Source organism: Xenia sp. Carnegie-2017, unplaced genomic scaffold, assembly GCF_021976095.1.
Source record: "Xenia sp. Carnegie-2017 unplaced genomic scaffold, XeniaSp_v1 HiC_scaffold_42, whole genome shotgun sequence".
In the NCBI taxonomy this organism is placed as follows: Eukaryota; Metazoa; Cnidaria; class Anthozoa; order Malacalcyonacea; family Xeniidae; genus Xenia; species Xenia sp. Carnegie-2017.
The window spans coordinates 741,681-761,680 of NW_025813507.1; positions in this window are offsets into that span (position 1 = coordinate 741,681).

Genomic DNA, 20,000 nt, shown 5'->3' on the forward strand with positions numbered 1-20,000 from the left:
AGTCGCTAGTGATTTTTATTATCTTTGTTATGTTGAGCATTATCAATAAGTCGTTTCCAGTCGAAGGTTTGATTATAAGATATGGTGGCCAACAACCATGCCCTGATAGCCAGGCCTTTCATCAACAGACCTTTCATCCACATGTCGGTCAGTTTGCCACCTCTGCTTCTGAGGTCGGCTGGATTGTCGGTTATTGGCACATGATTCCACACGGTCTCATTAGAAGGTCGGATTTTTACCAGTCGATGCGACACTAATTGTTTATAACCCCCCTCTCCTTTAATCCGCCATAAAGCTACAGTACTATCTAACCAGGGGTGTTTCTGTGTGGAATGTGTCTCAGCACATTGCTAGCGTTCCTCTTTTGGCAAATCTTGATTTCGCTTTCGCTGCCAGTAATTCCTGAGTAATTCCAGAGGGTTGTTTAGTGACCGTGCAGACGATTGCGCACAAACCTTCAACGCTGGCATCCCCAAATCCTAAATCTCTAAGCTACAGACGGGTTCTTGGAACGACAGAACCGCTCTTGGCACGGTTACTTCGCTTGGTAAGGTGTTTTCCCACTTCACCCAGCTATGCTTTAGCTTACCAATTAATGCATCCTACTGAAATGATGTCATCAACGTACAGAGACCTTTTCAGAGTGTCAACTTCGCCTGAAGCTTTGCTTTTCCTGTGATCCAAATGCGTTTTAAGAACTTCTCCAAATAGGAATGAAGACGAAACCAATCCAAACAATACTCTCGTGGACCGTAATACTTCTCCATCAGCCTGTAAATTTGGTCGCCAATGAATTTTTTAAGAATACCGTTCATATTCGCGTACATGAATTAGGAGTAATGCCTTTTGAATATCCCCAGTTATTGTAACAGGAAAACTTTGCGCTCTAACCAGCACTTCCCACAGCTAGTTATTAAGCGTAGGTCCCGTGTACAGGCATTCGTTCAAAGAAGAACATTCTGGTAAAGCTTTTGCTAATGAATTGTACACCACTCTCAGTTTAGTGGACTGCTCTGACTCGCATACGACTTCTTTATGAGGCATGTGGAATTCATTACCTTTTGCTACCTCAGTTGCTGTTTTAACTACGCCATTGTGCTTTTTATCTTGAATTACTGCGTTGTAATCTTCAGTCAATTTCTTTTGCTGTTATCATCGATCTAAAGATTCCAACCTTGTGATGCTTCCTGTTTTGTTCGATGGGAGAGATGGATGATTTCCGCGCCATGGAAGACCGGTGTCGTACCGGCAGTGTCTGCTAGTCCTTCAGCAGTGTTTGCTAGTCCCAGCACATCCAACCTGCAGAGATCTTCATAATCCTTCTGCGAATTTTGGTAAGAAACATCCTTTTACTGTTTTGTTCCACACCAGGAGACATGGCAAACATCCGAGTTTTGTTTTTTCTGCAATCTGTCGCCCTTCAGTTCCCACTTGTGGATTCGTGCGAATTTTTATCCGTGCATATTGCCCGCTTCCCCAAACGATATTGACAGGTAATTGAGCTTTCTGATCATTATCAACAAGTTTTGCATTCATCAAGTGTTCAAACTCTTTTTGTAAGTGTTTTATAATGTGGATGGATTGTCTCCTATGAGTGAGTCTTCTTTCTCCACCTTGATCAACTTTACCTTCATTGAATAATCACTGTCTATTGCTTCAACGTTCCCTTGATATATTTCCAGTCTTGTTGTTTTTGATGTTAGAAGCATGTCAACTTTAGTGGTTTGTGTTTCAAGTGGTTTCACCCTCAGCATAGATGCAAGTTTACCAGATATGGAGTTTCCAGCCCTGAGTTGATCAATGCACGGCATGTAATTCCATTTATCTCGACAACAAGAATGGGGAAAATTCTTTCACCAGTACGTCCATCTTTAGTCAACAGTCTGACCTGTTTTTGGTGTTTCTTCCCGATTGGCGACATCACATATGCTCGTATGGTGTCGTTTGGGGCAATTTCTGCATGATGACTTGCTTTGGCAAATGTTAGCATGATGCTGTCCTACTGCACAGTTGAAACAAAGTTTCTTTTTGACTAAAATTGCTCTTCTCTCCTTGACAGTACTGATTACTTTACATTCGCCTGATTTATGATTTCCTTCACAGTAGACGAACATCCTCTTTCCTTCAGTATGGAAGACTTTTTCTGACCTTCTAGATTCCCATCCAGGTGTGTCTGACTCTTTCTCACAGATTGGATTTCGCATGGTCCACTGTCTGACTGCTTCAGTAAGCCTGAAAAAGTTCGAACTTTCCCATTCTTGATCATTTCTAACAAGGTCCCTCGTATGGTTTGGAGCTTGTCTAAAGTCGTGCAACCTTTTTTTTCGACATCTTTCAGTTAACCCAGCGTTTCCAAAGCTTGGACACTGTGATTTAACATCTCAGTAAATTCAACAATTTTTTCGGCTTCGCTCTGGAGATATGAGGCAAATCCATGATCTCTTTTATGTAAGCTTTTATAATTTCCGAATTCTGACCATACTGATCTTTTAAAATTGACTTTGTTATATTGTATCCTTTGGTGGCAAGCGGTAATGATTCTACTCGTCGCTTAACTTTAGGCCCAAAGAAACCACACAGATATGTGAATTTGATGATGGAAGCTATATTTGACTGGTCCACCGTCTCCGTAAAATTGCCCCAAAATCTGGACCAAGCCATGTATTCCCCCTCAAATTTCGTAATATTTATTTTTGGTAATCTCACCGACATACATTTATCGCTTATTTTCGAGTCCGCAGACTTTGACTTTTGGATTTTTGCATTTACTTCAGCCTTTGTTTCTTGAAGCTTTACTTCAAATTTAAGTTGCTCCTTGTGAGCTTGATTTTCCTCTTCTAATTTCCAATTGTTCAGCCAGTGTTGTAGCTTCGTTATTTGTTCTTCGGCTTCCCTTATTTTTCTTTCGATTTCCGCATTCCGATCGTTGATTTCTTCAAGGTCGTCTTCTCTTTCAATTTTCAATGCTTCTACAGCTCATTTAAAATTGTCAGCTTTGTTAATAATTGTTTTGAGTCCGTTCAGTTTTCGTTCCATATTTTCTTGCTTTCCCGAATCTAATATTTTAGCTGTTCGTTGAGCAGATAACGTTAGTTGAGTGAATTTTATGTTGAGTTTTGCTTCGTCGTTTGCCATGTTTCTATGGAACTCTTAATATCTCGTACGAAATTTTCACAATTTATCACAATAAAAATCCTTCGTCGGTAAGTGCCACATTTTCTGAAAATTGACCTCAGTCCCAATGTCTTCCGAACATGAAGAATATTCAAAATCACAAGTTTCTTTTCTTAGACAATTTTTTATTCTTACTCTTCAATGTATTTCGCTTCTCTCGCTTCTCACCCTCTCAAATCCGTTTTCTGCTCTCTCTACTTCCGTTCTACTCATGTTTTCTATGTTGTTCCTTATCGTCTCCAACGTAACCAAATGTACAATTGTAAGGCAACACAAATTTAACATAATTTGCAACATGTTTTCTAACAATTGTACTAATTCTTTGTGCCACACAATCCCCTTTTTTCAATCCTGAATTTTCTATTAACAAAGTTCTAAACTTTTTTTTACTGTTTGATATCTCACGAGAATCAAAAACAACGAAAAATTCTTATCACAAACTAAGACACTTTTACCTTCTACTAGAACAGTCATCTTACAAAACTACATCACACAAAGCCACCTCAATCAGGACATTTACAATACGTGCAAAATCATATGTGATTCAACAGACTTTTATTTTACTACAACACTATCATATTAATAACATACTAGCACAACTGAAATACACACATTATTTTAGCTATTTTCACTCTTTCCAATATATCATGCATTAAATTTATAACTTGTTAATATAGTAAACGCTTTATGACAAGCACAATGTACAATGGCATATGTCAAATATCTGAGGCAAAGTAGTAAATATTACTAATTTCTGTTGAACGACAAAAAATGAAAAAACAAATTTATCTCATATCATATTGAAACATAATTTTATCACAGCCAATACAATTTCTTATAATGCATTATATATTACCACATGTGGCTCAGATAGTGACACGTAAACACACACAACAGGGAAACTGTCTAAAAATTATTCCTTTTCCACTTTTTAATTTAAAGTTTTTAACTTGAGACATTCATGTTTTTTATCTCCTTTCTTACTTTCCAGCATCTTCAACCAATTTGCGCTTCCTTTTTTTGTTTTTTTTTGCTACTTCAACATGAGCAACGTCGACAGCGATAGAACAATCTTTGCTCGAACTAGCACCTTCATTAATCACTTCCTCATTAACAACCATGCTATGTGTCCGCTTCCTGTTACCACTTTTCTCTTTAGCTAATGATTCATCTCCTTCTCTTGCTTCTATTTCCTTTTCCGTTACTTTCAGACCCTTTCCCTTTCCTTTTCCTTTTGCATTTCCTTTTTCCTTGCCTTTTCCCATTTTCTCCACGACGTGTATTTCTTCTTGTTCATTTCGTTTATTTTGCTGCTGCTGTAACCTTTGCATTTGCTCTTGCAGGCTCAATATCATGTCCATTAACTGATGGTTTATTGCCAAGGAACCTTCAATTGATTTGTTAGATCTTGCTGCAGGACTAGCACCTTCCTCGGAGGGATTAACTAGTCCTTCACGAGAGGAACTAGTTTGGTCCAAGCATGCTGTATTCACCGCAATTCTTCCAGCCGAAGGATCGATAAGCTCGTCGACAGCAGCCCTATTTCTTCGACCGTGTTGCACCGTCTGTGGACCCGCTGGAACTGTCATAGCGGTGAGCATTTTCTGCATAGTTGCCAATGTCTTGGCGTTCTTGAATTCAACAGCCGAAGGATGATCGTTCATCAATTTATTTGCATATATTTGTGTATTGTTAACACAAACTTGCATGGCTCTCATCTGACACAGCATTATGTATGTAGCCGAAGCTTGTTGCATCCACACATTAATCATGTCGTCTAATTCTGTTTCGCAACACCATTTCATCACTTGAAATATATCCTGGCTAGACGCATTGCATGTCTTGTCCTTTTTGTTTATATTCATAAGAGACTGATGAATCTGTCCAATGTTTTTTTCCAGCTCTATTTCTATTTCTTCGGATAGAAAATTCGAGCCTTTTACTATTTCCCAGTTTTCAATGATTGCCTGGGAGGCTTCACTTATTGCAAAATCCGGCCGACACATCCACTCACAATTTCTTGAGCTCAACTTTTCTAGAAATTCGTGGTTGTTTACCATCAATTGGGCATCGTAGGGGCGTAAGAAATAATGAGGGAAGTGTTTGAAATATGTCACTTTTCCAGGTGAAACTTTTGGATTAAAAGACATCTAAATGAAAAAAGCTCATTAGAGGCTAAAAAAATTTGTTCAATTATGTCTAAATTTCTCTGATGAATCAACCTCATGGGTTTTATAACCTGCTCTACGTCAGTTAAGCAACACCTCTAATTACACTATTAAAATCAATATATGTTCTTCCAAGAAAAAACTATCAGTAAAATATAAACGTCTTTATAAGATATAAACTTCAAATGACATCCAAATGCTTTACAACCAATGTAAATTAAAACGAGAAATCTGCTCACTCCTACTATAGTTAGTCACGTGAGAACACATTTGGGGTCAAAGTTGCATGATTTTTTAAGATTTTTAAATACACTTTCTACTTTTTGAAATTCAGGTTAATGTTATTACATATCTCAACAACTAAATTAATATAATCACAATTGAACTTATTTTAATTGCAACAAATATAAGAATGCTTCTTCAATTTTTGACTTTCCTCATAACATATGTATGAAACAAGTTTTAAATTAAATGATAACTAAATGCATGTTCAACTGTACAATTAAATCTCCTCTGCCTATTGTTATTCTAACTTTAAAAGAATATGTTAAATATTTCATACATGTATTTTTAGCAAAAGATTATTTTTATTGCAAGATTAATATAAAAATTGTCTATAGATAAACAACATGTTATTATGTCGTATTTAAAAAAATGTTTTGCCCATTATCACAAATGTCTCAAACATTACATCTCTAGTTAAATTAGGTGATTAGACTTATTACATCATTTCCCAGCCTGCATTGTATAATGTATCTTTTAAGGCAAATTCATTTCTCATTTTTTTTGTAAACGTCACGTATTGCAAATATTAGAAAATTTCTGCAAATTTACATTATTAAGTACTTTACGAATGCTTTTCCACGTTGAATTGGATAAATATTTCATTACAAGCTTTATCATAACAACAAGCTTAACACAAATATCATCATATTTATATATATAACTTATATGTCATCAATCTTTAAAACTGCTTTAATATACAAGCACATAAGTACCTTTTTTTCTAAGAATGTTTTCGAAATTTTTCATAGTTCAATGTAATACTTTTTTCACTTTCGTTTTTTTAAATTTTCCAAACAATTTTTCGAAATTTTAAACTCATCAATAAAGCCATTGTGAATAAGTAGTAAAGATTTTTGAATAGTTTTTCCATCAGGACTAATAACATTATTCATATGAGAAAAATGCATACCTTAAGAAAAGTTGTTGTTGAGAGAAATTTGTAAATTCTTTGTAGGATCTAAATTAAATGAAATTAAATTTTATTTACACAGATATTCCAACTCTTGACAGAATAAGAAAGAACACTTTTTAACAATTTTATACACTTCAAGTCAAACACCGGTAAATATTGCAATTGTTATGCTATGCAATATCCAACACACAAAAATAAGAAATGATTTTTACTAGTATAAAATCTTACAAATACATAAACTTAAGTGGATGCTACATTGTACTGCTTGTTTACTTGTACTTTTCACTTTTGAAATTTACATTTGATTGCTAGTATTAGTATAAAAAATCACAATAATCCCATTATAAAGAAAAACGTTACAAGTAATTTCTCTAACTCTTACAAGGTTGAACTTGATGAAACATATTAGCCATAATAGCACTTAACCAAAATTCACACATCGTAACCTATAATAAACTTATGTGGTCATTTTTATACATTTTTGATTTTACTGCATATTGTTTGGTTTTATGTCTCTTTTATTAAAAATGTTTCCGTTTTTAAACATAAGAATACTTGGTTTCACAATTATTACTTGGATGCCATTAAATTTTTTTAAAAACCCTTGAAACATAAGCACATTACATTGTTAGCCAAAGGATAAGATTTAACCATAATAGTTGCATTAAGAAAAAAGGATTTCAATTTTTTTATTTTTTAAATATTTGGAAAACGATTAAATTGCAACATTAATACATGTCAACACATCTTTATCTTTATTGGTAAGCCAATATTTTAAATCATTTACTATTTGTAGTCACACTTTATAATTTAGTCTTTTTCCAAACAACAGCATTAAAATGTTACAGGATAAAAATGATCATGACATATTGGAGTTAAAAATTTTAAATTGTCTAAAGATTTCACACGAGACAAAGCCACATATGCTGCTCCTTCACCAAGCATTTTTGTATCAAACCACAAAACAACATTTTGAAGTGTTTGACCTTGCGATTTGCATATCGTTATGGCATAACCTGGCACAAAAGGATAACATGTCTTAATATGCGACTCCAATTTTCCATTCTCATCCTCTTCATGAATCATGGTTGAAACTGGAAAGACCGTAACCACCTTTTCAGTTGGAAGTCTCACAACAACAGATTTTTCTTTCATCATCGAGATAATGCCAGGTTGTCCATTCACAATACCTTTCTGTTTGTCTCGGTTTTGTGTGATAATTATCCGCATCCCTTTAAATATATCACAAGGCAGTTCATCATTGTCCATTTGCACGGTGGCAATGTAATCCCTTTGCAAGAACAAGTTTTTTACAATCAGCTCATTTATATGAGAAACACCATTCCTTGTAACAGTAACAAAAGTGTTCGAAATATTTTCCCGGATTACAGACAAAAGTTTGGCATCAGTTATGGATTCACAATGATGAAGAACACGATTTTCCTGCAATTTCTCTAAGATCTCTTCCGTAACACTCCAATAACGGATATGGTCTAAAATCTCTTCAAAGTCCTTATCATTGACGCGATGTTGCCTTGTGAGGTTGAATGACCTGGTTATAGCATTGAAGTTTTCAAATTGATAAATACTTCTTCCCGATATTGTACGATTGTTCATTGTTCTTATTGGTGGCAATTGATATTTATCACCGCAAATCAACAAAACAGGACTCGTGGGAATTTGTCTTAAAGTTGAAAGTATGTGCTGAAAATGCTCCACGGTCACCATGGACACCTCATCAATTAAAATAAGGTCATACATACTCAAATTCCAATTAATTTGTGGAGATGAACCATCGATTGGAATAAGAAAAGATGAGTGAATCGTATTAGCATCGATTTCCTCATCAAATAATGCTCGATAGGAAGATGCTAACATACCAGTAGGTGTAGCAACAAGTGTTGTAAACTGATTATCAATTGCAAACTTAACACACGCATGAAGAGTCTTTGTCTTTCCTGTGCCAGGTTTGCCAGTAACAGAAATAACTTTTCGCCAATCCTGTGTACTTTCATATCTTTCATTCTCCTCATTGTCATACATGGCATAATATTGACTCCTGTATCTTAGAAATAACTTTACCATGTTTACCACATTCACTTGCATGTTGTCAAGATCTTCGTTTATTCCACAATTCATGCACGATAAAAAGTCTTCATTTCTCAGCACTTTAATTCTCCACAGATTATACACATCCATCGTGTTTGCAAAATAGTTTAAAACATTGTCAACAAAATACTCTTTATGCCCTTCCTTTTGCAACATATCTTTTAATGCAAATTCTTCCATCAAATGTGGTATATGAACAATACATGCTGCAAAATATTGTAATGCTTCTGGTAAAATTTCATGATTCGGATGTCTCAGATCTTCCAGTTTCCGATGTGCTTTATTCATAAGAATAAATTGAAAGAAAAAATCACTATTGAAATATGACACATATTTAATGCCGACCAAACACTTCTGCCTTTTGTAATAGGGTGCATTGTTTTTAGACGTGTCATGCACACGAAGAAATTCGAGGAAAGTAACATCTTCTTCTCCATTTCGTGAGTAATATTTAAGAAGAGTTGAATTGTTTCCAGCATTTTTTGGTCTTGGAGGGACATAGGTCTTAGTGCTTATACTACACCATGCTGGTTTTATTGAAGACAAAGTCATGATCATTTCTGGCTCGCAGGGCTTCATGTCTCTCAAATGCCGATATGCTGCCTCTGCTGGAACAAGAGTTGTGGAAAATAGAGATGCACTTGATCGAGAATCCTTAAACTTTGAGACGTAGTTCGTTACATAACGCATCAACATACCACAGTGATCAGAAAATTGCACATCCATACGACATTTCAAAAATGGTAAAATTGTCCAAATATAAGCTCTAAGCTTCAAAATGAACGACGTTTCCGAATAATGCAATGAAAGTTTTACATTATCATTAACAGCCTCTAAACGTGTATCTTGTTCATTAACTTTGAGCACTGTCTCATTAGACTGTTGCAAATCATACACTAAGAAAGCAAGGTTAACATCATCATTTGGAATGTTGGCCTGAATAACATCATAAGAACATTTTGAAATGTCCTCAAGCCAAATTAGTAAATGAATATGTGCTGTTCCGCGACCTTGAAATTCCACCCGATAAAAAAAGTTTTTCACGTTTTCTTTATTGTCATGCTCATAGTTAAAGACATGGTTTCGCCATCTATTCGAATTTGTACCACAGAGGTATCCTCGAACAGTTTGCTCCAATATATGAACTATGTTCAAAGTCTCCAAAGCTGATAGCTCTGTTGGCATTTTCCCACTTATGTCAAGTGCATTCTGGAGCCACAAAGGAATTGGAAATGTCCATTCGTAAGGACTTATTGTAATGAAAAGATCAGGATATCCAAATTGACGAACTGCATCTATTATGAATCGATGATGCCATCGCCAGTATTCATTACTAAAATTTTTTGTTGCTAGTGCAGTTGCAGCGCTTGTTTGAAATTTTCGAGCAGAAGAAATAGCCCCAGTTATTGTTGTAAATAACCATCTATCATATACAAACTGCAACAGCTCAAAATCCATTGAGTAATCAAGAACCTCACTTAGAATCTTCAAAGTGAAAGAAGCCTTGGCACTTTTACGATTGTTATTCTGTGAAAGTTTTGTTTCACACCATTCATAATATGGATATAGATGTGGCCATAATGCACACTCAATTCCGCTGTTTTCTTTATTTTTATAAACGTTTAATTGTTTACCAGACACAATATATTCCTCACGTAGTTGAATAAAATGAGAATATTTACTTGTCGCTGACCTTGTCAAATAACGGTATGCTAGCATACATTTAACATAGCTACCTTCATCTAAATTTGCTATTTTTTCAAGAACAGATTTCTCTGACCAAGAAACATGAAAAATGCCATCTTTTTGTCTATAGCCGTGCTTTTGAACAGTGTAATTGCCTGTATGAACAGTAAAAGGACGAAGCGCAAGTATTTCTTTTCGACTAAGTTTGTGTAAACACGTAGGAATTTGTAGCATTTGCGGAATATGATATCGATTACTTTCGCAAATACATTTCTTAACCGTTTTTAATTTAGCTGTATTATAATTTGGCAAAAGCTTTTCACGATGCAATAATTTACATTTGGCACAAAAGGACCAAGACTTATTTGTTGCCCATTTCCGCAATGAATAACCTTCATTTTCAGTTAATTCTTCACTTCTCGATATTGTTAAACCTATTTCGCTCTCTTCAAACAAACGTATTGCCTCCTCTACTCTGTGTTGCCTCATCGACATTTGCGCTTCTTTCCTTTCTCTCCACTGCTCAATTGGGTAAGATCCAATAACATGAATTTGCCTTATAGACCAAAACTCCTCATAAGAATTCACTTCCATTTTTAACAAGCACAATTAATAATTTACATCAAATTGATAATAACTGTATAAGTACAATACTTTTAAAAGTATTCGCAATAGTACTATCTTGATATCAATCTTTCATTATTTATAATGAAATTAAACTCCACGGCACAAACCAATCAACCTTGCTCAAATTATGCTTGAAAACACGTGCTTGCATACAAAACCCTTTCAATTTATTAAAAATATATCTTATACTGATATTTAAAGTACTTTCTTGATTAGTAATACAGAATAATCAGTATAAACTAGTGAATCTTTCTCAATAATGTCACACAAACTAACATTTTGAAAAAGTGATCGCCATATTGTTTTGATTTTCCACTTCATGCTTCCACTTTTCAAATTTCCATTTTCATGAAATTACGATATTATGCTTAAAAAACACGTACTTGCATACAAAACCCTTTCAATTTATTAAAAATATATCTTATACTGATATTTAAAGTACCTTCTTGATTAGTAATACAGAATAATCAGTATAAACTAGTGAATCTTTCTCAATAATGTCACACATACTAACATTTTGAAAAAGTGATCGCCATATTGTTTTGATTTTCCACTTCATGCTTCCACTTTTCAAATTTCCATTTTCATGAAATTACGATACATCTTTTTAAACATATTATTTTCGTAATGGACACTTACGGATAAAAATTTGTTTTCGAATTTAATCTTCATTTAACATCTGAAGAAAATGAAAAGCTTTTTTTGTCTACAAATGTCCTTTTTCATAAACTCTTTGGCGATGGACTTTATTTTTAATAAGTTATACAATTTCAGAATTCATTGTTTCAACCTAAATAAGTCCTGAAATACTCAAACCTTTGTTAAACAATTCACTTCATTATATATCCTGCAGTAAATGCCTTCTATTGATAAAAATTTTATTACTTGGACATGTTTTAGAACGACTATAAATGCTGTTTCTCTGCCATCAACCACATGCATAAATTAAAACGCAATGAAATGCTTACATATTTTGCTCAGAATTTTAGAGTTCTCATTTGTAGATATTGCAAAACAAACAAGACCATTGTAAAATACACGTAATTTTCGACATATAGATGAAAGCTCAGCCTTTAACATTTAGTGTGATTTTGAATTTGTGTAATATTTCCTTGTAATGATTTTTAATGCAGAACATCTGTTTCCATGGCGACACGTTAATAGCATCTAAAAGAAAACTTTCGCTCAAATAGTCTTTCATTTTTAATAAGACAATGAAAATACGTTTTTTTATGAAAACAAATGATGTCGAGTCAATTCCCCATGGTTTCATTGCAATGAGATGTATAGCAATGGCAAATGACATTTAAAGCATTCCGATCAGCTTCCTGATCATTGCCAATCATATGTCGCTATCACTATGGCACTAATTGTTCCAGTGTAAGGTGAAACAAACATCACATGAGAACGCTCACAGGCCAGAAATAAATTGCTCAAAAATGTCGATTCCTCTAGTCCTTACATGATGAAATTTTCTTAAATTTTAATTGAAATATGTCAAAATAAATTGTAAATTGTATGAACGCGTTATTTGCTTATAAATTAATTCAAAAAATAATATTTCTTGTAAAATGCTATCAAAAACGAATGAATTCTACAATATCGTAAAGATTGTTAATAAAGCCTTAATTCGTTGTTGCGTTTATTCCCATACGTTGTGCATATTTAAAGCTATAATGCAATAAGTTGTCAACGATCAAAAATTACTAGGGACTCTTGCCAAAATGTACACATTCTTATATTGTTATTTTATATTGAAGATATATGATCTTTTCTACTATTATTAAAAATATTACAAAAACTGTCAATAAGTAATAATAATAATTATAAGAAGCGATAAGCAAATTTAAAAGTACATACCTTGAAACGAAATTTGATCACAACTGTTTTCTAATATCCAATGCAGTCTAATTAAAGAACATGTAAATTGTTTCAATATAACAAACGAAACATCACTACTGAATTTGGAATCAAACAAAAGTGAATAATGAAACCATATACTTTAATAATTAAACACCTGTAAGTTTAAAACTTTATTCTTTAAAATACTCCAATTACCAGAAAAAACAATCACTCCTTGTTGAAACAAATATTCAGGTGAAACAGCAGAAAGAAAATGATGGTAGCTTTGTTTTGATTTTCCACTTGAGACTTCCGCTTGTGAAATTTCAATTTTCATGAAATTACAATATATCTTTGTAAACATAGCATTTTCCTAATTGAAACCAAAGAATCAAGATTTGTTAAAACTCATTTATTTTTCAACATCTCAAAAATTAAACAGCTTATTTTGTCTACATAATTCCTTTTGCTTAACAATTACATAAAAATTTTGATATCATACTATCATATCAGAATTTCAGTTGACATTCATACTTATTAATATCAAAGACATTTCTCAAAGACAAAAATTGTTGTCTTGGCATGCCAAAAATGAAAAATGATTTAACTATGAACACCCAAGATCTTTCAAGAAGGCAAAATTGATGTCATGTGTAATACTAGAAGCCTTTCTGAATAGGGGAGAAATGATGGCATGGAAAACGTCGAATGCCTTTTTGAAAAACAACATTGATGTCAACTAAAACAAAAGTTGCCTTTCTGAAACGGGAAAGTAGATCTCACGATGAACACCAAATGTCTTTCTGAAAAGACAAAATTTATGTCTTGAATAGCACTAGAGGCCTTTTAAAAACTTGTTCTGCAATTGCACAATTTTTATGACATTAAATGATGCACATCGTCTGTTAAAACATATGTTAATGAGATATTCTTGTATAATTAGAGAATCTTCTGCTAACAAATGTTTCATGATATATGTTTCAAATTCCTTTTGTATTGTTTTGTATTATTTGTCATTAATTTCTAATTGACTAAACTTCCTTTTCCTTGATCTCAAACATGTTGTATAAATGACATCATTATATATAATTCAAGAAGATTTTTACAACTAAGATATTTTTTTTTTATAAAATAAACTGAATGATGAAAAATGTGTTTATCGAAAAATATGAAACCTGCAACAGTCTCAAGATTGTGCTAAGAATAATTACATGTTCCCTTAAGCAAAATGTTATACAAGGTATTACAGCGAATGTTTTAAACCATAACTTAATAGATATTTGAACATTACAGAGCATTACATGAAATTATGCAATATCAGAAAATTAGAACATATTTCCTCTGACATGACATGTGACAACTTAGTTATTATAACTTAAAGAAAAGAAATATTTTACAATTTTGTGAGAATATTTCATCTATATGAACATGTACCACTTCAGCACTAATAATTGTAAGCAATAGCTAGAAATTCATAGTTATTTAACATAAGTCAGTTACGTAGATTTAGAATTAACAAAGTCAAAACATGACAACAATACATATATGTTTTTTATAATATCTTGAAAACCAAGAAATGAAACTTTCTAAAACGCTCTAACGAAGCTTTCCCATCTGCTAAAATTTCATAACTTCACACGAAATGAGATTTCACAAAGGAAATTTCTTTGAAAATGTTATGAAAACGTTTATTTCAAATTTAAAAAATTTGCATTTTATCGAAAATTTCGTCTAAATTTGCGTGTTAGGGCTTTAATAATGTTTTCCCCCTGGTTACCCCCGTCTACTTTTTAATCTTTCCAATCTGAAATCAGATTTCAAATCGGACTTGTCTCTCAAAAGTTATTAACAAAAGTTATTAAAAATTAAAAAATTTGCATTTTTTCGAAAATTTCGTCTAAATTTGCATGTTAGGGCTTTATTAATGCTTTCCCCCCGGTTTCACACCGTCTACTTTTTAACGGTCTTTTTGAATCTGAAATCAGATTTCAAATCGGACTTGTCTCTCAAAAGTTATTAACGAAAACATTGTAGTATGACGTCATAGCTAATACCTTCCGGTTTAACAAAGCTACACACTTGAAATTTTTTAAAATTGTTTAAAACTATCAGGGCAATGTTCAGTCCAAATTTGAGCGAAATCGCGCATCACACGCAAAAGTTATGAAAAATAAAAAAAATGTTTTAGAAAATTTATAGAACGTTTATTAAAAATAGAAAAAATTTGTATTTTGTCGAAAATTTCGTCTAAATTTTCGTGTTAGGGCATTAATAATGCTTTCCCCGGTTACCCCCATCTAATTTTTAACGCTCTTTCCGAATCTGAAATCAGATTTCAAATCGGACTTGTCTCTCAAAAGTTATTAACAAAAGTTATTAAAAATTTAAAAAATTTGCATTTTCTCGAAAATTTCGTCTAAATTTGCATGTTAGGGCTTTATTAATGCTTTCCCCCAGGTTTCACCCCGTCTACTTTTTAACGGTCTTTCCGAATCCGAAATCAGATTTCAATTTGGACTTGTCTCTCAAAAGTTATTAACGAAAACATTGTAGTATGACGTCATAGCTAGTACCTTCATGTTTAACAAAGCTACACACTTGAAATTTTTCAAAATTGTATAAAACTATCAGGGCAATGTTCAGTCCAAATTTGAGCGAAATCGCGCATCACACGCAAAAGTTATGAAAAAAAAAAAATGTTTTAAAAAGTTATAGAACGTTTATTAAAAATATAAAAAATTTGTATTTTGTCGAAAATTTCGTCTAAATTTTCGTGTTAGGGCTTTAATAATGCTTTCCCCGGTTACCCCCATCTAATTTTTAACGCTCTTTCCGAATCTGAAATCAGATTTCAAATCGGACTTTTCTCTCAAAAGTTATTAAAAAAAGTTATTAAAAATTGAAAAAATTTGCATTTTTTTGAAAATTTCGTCTAAATTTGCGTGTTAGGGCTTTAATAATGCTTTCCCCCCGGTTACCCCCATCTAAAATTTAACGCTCTTTCTGAATACGAAATCAGATTTCAAATCGGACTTGTCTCTCAAAAGTTATTAACGAAAACATTGTATTGTGACGTCATAGCTGATAACTTCCGGTTTAACAACGCTACACACTTGAAATTTTTAGAAAATGTTTAAAACTATCAAGGCAATGTTCAGTCCAAATTTGAGCGAAATCGCAGATCAAACGCAAAAGTTATGAGAAATAAAACAAACATGTTTCAGAAAAGTTATCATAATATATATAAGGATACTAATGGAAGATGTTGAATTCATTAAAGTCTATATAAGTAAGCCTGCACTGCACTACGGTGCAGGTTTGCCCATGAAGAATTTATCGAATGGTCTTTTTTAATAACTGGCTTGTGGCAGCCAAGCGTTCATAGCGACGTTGCTTTTTGATCCTTCGATGTCGGCTCTTCCTATCATTGCGAAGCAGAATTCGCCAAGCGTCGGATTGTTCACCCGCCAATAGGGAACGTGAGCTGGGTTTAGACCGTCGTGAGACAGGTTAGTTTTACCCTACTGTTGAAGTGTTGTTGCAATAGTAATTCTGCTCAGTACGAGAGGAACCGCAGATTCAGACAATTGGCTCATGCACTTGCCTGAAAAGACAATGGTGCGAAGCTACCATCTGTTGGATTATGATTGAACGCCTCTAAATCAGAATCCGTGCTAGAACGCAACGATTCCTTTCTCTGGACGACTTAAGCGAACTAGAATAGAGATGCTTGTCATCTCCTGCGTCACAATGTGCCTACGGTGCGGACTATGCACCAAAGCACTGCATTGATCAAAATCTAAATTTTCCAGAGCTAAATCCTTTGCAGACGACTTAAATAAAGAACGGGTATTGTAAGCAGTAGAGTAGCCTTGTGCTACGATCTGCTGAGATTAAGCCCTTGTTCTAAGATTTGTTACTTTTTTTTAATTGTTTAACATCCTTGTTTGCATGTTGGGAATGATAGTTGGCCTTTGTAATAACATAGGTAGGTCTTGTGTTGTTTACATACTAAGTCCTCAAAGTGTTGGGGAAAGGGAACTGTGTTATCTTCCAAGTATAAGGTGGCCATGATAGCACCTGCTGAAAAATGAAGTGTTATCTAGTTGTTACAAATCAACATGCCCTTTGTAACCAGGACACATGTTTGACCATGATAAAATCTTCAAAATAAATCACATCATTATGTGTATGACATGTGTAAACATACATGACATGGTTATACATTGTATGGACTGTATTGTACAGTCAGCAGAGTGCTCAAATCTAAAAAGACAAGCTTTTCCATAATGCAAAAATGGTAAACGCCATAATATGAGAGCCTGTACACATAGCAAGAGTGCTCAAATTGCACATGCACAGTGTGATGATATGTACATCGGCGTTGTGTTAAACAGTGATAGACCCTTCTCATCAGAATGATGTTTGAGTGCTATTTCTGCATTCTGAATGATTTATGCAACCAGCTAACATCCTTAGCTGATCCACTGACATTACGTTTAAAACTCGTAATTTTAGTTTTTTATGTTAGAAAAAATCTATATGTCATGGCCAATCACGAAGACACCTCTCTAAGAGGAGAAAATTGAGTTACGGTGACCATCACAAGGCCTCTCTGAGAGGGAATAACAAGTCACGGTGAACATCAGAAGGCCTCTCTGAGAGGGGAAAAGTGAGTCACGGTGACCATCACAAGGCCTCTCTGAGAGGGAGAAATAAGTCACGGTGAACATCAGAAGGCCTCTCTGAGAAGGGAAAAGTGAGTCACGGTGACCATCAGAAGGCCTCTCTGAGAGGGAGAAATGAGTCACGGAGACCATCAGAAGGCCTCTGTGAGAGGGGAAAAGTGAGTCACAGAGACCATCAGAAGGCCTCTGAGACGGGAAAATGAGTCACGGTGACCATCACAAGGCCTCTGAGAGGGGAAAAATAAGTCACGGTGAACATCCGAAGGCCTCTGAGAGGGAGAATTGAGTCACGGTGACCATCAGAAGGCCTCTCTGAGAGGGAGAAATGAGTCACGGAGACCATCAGAAGGCCTCTGTGAGAAAGTGAGTCACAGAGACCATTAGAAGGCCTCTGAGACGGGAAAATGAGTAACGGTGACCATCACAAGGCCCTCTGAGAGGGAAAAAGTCACGGTGAACATCAGAAGGCCTCTGAGGAGGAAAAGTGAGTCACGGTGACCATCAGAAGGCCTCTGAGAGGAGGGGAGAGTCACGGTGAACATCAGAAGGCCTCTGAGAGGGAAAATGAGTCACGGTGACCATCAGAAGGCCCTCTGAGAGGGAAAATGAGTCACGGTGACCATCAGAAGGCCTCTCTGAGAGGGGAAAAGTGAGTCACGGTGACCATCACAAGGCCTCTCTGAGAGGGAGAAATAAGTCACGGTGAACATCAGAAGGCCTCTCTGAGAAGGGAAAAGTGAGTCACGGTGACCATCAGAAGGCCTCTCTGAGAGGGAGAAATGAGTCACGGAGACCATCAGAAGGCCTCTGTGAGAGGGAAAAGTGAGTCACGGAGACCATCAGAAGGCCTCTGAGACGGGAAAATGAGTCACGGTGAGAGGGAAAACAAGTCACGGTGAACATCAGAAGGCCTCTGAGAGGGAAAATGAGTCACGGTGACCATCAGAAGGCCTCTGAGAGGGAAAATGAGTCACGGTGACCATCAGAAGGCCTCTGAGAGGGAGAAATAAGTCACGGTGAACATCAGAGGCCTCTCAGAGGGAAGTGAGTGACCATCAGAACTCTCTGAGAGGGAGAAATGAGTCACGGAGACCATCAGAAGGCCTCTGAGAGGGAAAAGTGAGTCGGAGACCATCAGAAGGCCTCTGAGACGGGAAAATGAGTCACGGTGACCATCACAGGGCCTCTGAGAGGGAATAAGTCACGGTGAACATCAGAAGGCCTCTGAGAGGGAAAAGTGAGTCACGGTGACCATCAAGGCCTCTGAGAGGGAGAAATAAGTCACGGTGAACATCAGAAGGCCTCTGTGAGAAGGGGAAAAGTGAGTCACGGTGACCATCAGAAGGCTCTGAGGGAGAAATGAGTCACGGTGACCATCAGAAGGCCTCTGTGAGGGGGTGGAGTCACGGTGAGACCATCAGAAGGCCTCTGAGACGGGAAAATGAGTCACGGTGACCATCACAGGCCTCTGAGAGGGAGAAATAAGTCACGGTGAACATCAGAAGGCCTCTGAGAAGGGAAAGTGAGTCACGGTGACCACAAGGCCTCTGAGAGGGAGAAATGAGTCACGGTGAACATCAGAAGGCCTCTCTGAGAGGGAAAAGTGAGTCACGGTGACCATCAGAAGGCCTCTGAGACGGGAAAATGAGTCACGGTGACCATCACAAGGCCTCTCTGAGAGGGGAAAAATAAGTCACGGTGAACATCAGAGGCCTCTGAGAGGGAGAATTGAGTCACGGTGACCATCAGAAGGCCTCTGAGGGAGAAATGAGTCACGGAGACCATCAGAAGGCCTCTGTGAGAGGGGAAAGTGAGTCACAGAGACCATTAGAAGGCCTCTGAGACGGGAAAATGAGTCACGGTGACCATCACAAGGCCTCTCTGAGAGGGAATAACAAGTCACGGTGAACATCAGAAGGCCTCTGAGAGGGAAAAGTGAGTCACGGTGACCATCAGAAGGCCTCTGAGAGGGAGAAATGAGTCACGGAGACCATCAGAAGGCCTCTGTGAGAGGGAAAAGTGAGTCACGGAGACCATCAGAAGGCCTCTGAGGGAAAATGAGTCACGGGTGAGGCCTCAGTCACGGGAACATCAGAGGCCTCTCAGAGGGAAAGTGAGTCACGGTGACCTGAAGGCCTCTGAGGGAGAAATGAGGTCACGGTGACACAAGGGCCTCTGAGAGGGAGAAATAAGTCACGGTGACATCAGAAGGCCTCTGAGAAGTGGGGAGAAGTGAGTCACGGTGACCATCAGAAGGAGAAAATGAGGGGGACCATCAGATGAGTCACGGTGACCATCAGAGGCCTCTGAGGAGGAGGGAGTGAGTCAGGAGTCAGAGACCATCAGGGAAGGAGTCTGAGACCAAGAAAATGAGTCACGGTGACCATCACAAGGCCTCTGAGGGAGAAAAATAAGTCACGGTGAACATCAGAGGCCTCTGAGAGGGAAATTGAGTCACGGTGACCATCAAGGCCTCTCTGAGAGGGAGAAATGAGTCACGGAGACCAT